This window comes from Penaeus monodon, chromosome 21, assembly GCF_015228065.2.
Source record: "Penaeus monodon isolate SGIC_2016 chromosome 21, NSTDA_Pmon_1, whole genome shotgun sequence".
Lineage (NCBI taxonomy): Eukaryota > Metazoa > Arthropoda > Malacostraca > Decapoda > Penaeidae > Penaeus > Penaeus monodon.
The window spans coordinates 16,305,253-16,305,694 of NC_051406.1; positions in this window are offsets into that span (position 1 = coordinate 16,305,253).

Consider the following 442-nt stretch of genomic DNA (forward strand, 5'->3'; position numbering starts at 1 on the left):
AAAAATGGACTAACCCCCCCCCCCCCACCTCCAGCTATCCTGCTCCCACTACGATCTCCTGTTGGCAACAAGCGTTCAGCAGAAGTTCAGCAGAAGTTCAGCAGAAGTTCAGCAGAAGTTCAGCAGAAGTTCACAGAAGCTCACAAAGTTCAGCAAGTTCAGCAGAAGTTCGCAAAGTTCGCAGAAGTTCCAGAAGTTCGCAGAATCAGAGACAAAGAATTAGTCTTTCCCTTTTATTTTTGTGAATGACAGCCTCTGCTCTTGATCCCTGACTGACATTGAACGCAGGTTGCATTTTTGGGCATAAACGTGATTTTAGCTTTCCTTTGTTTTTTCTTTCTTTTTTTCTTTCTCCATTTTATTCTCTTTGTTGTCTGATATTTGGTTTAAATTATCTTTTTTTTTTTATTATTCATGTCTTGTTTCAGTCGATTCTCGTCAA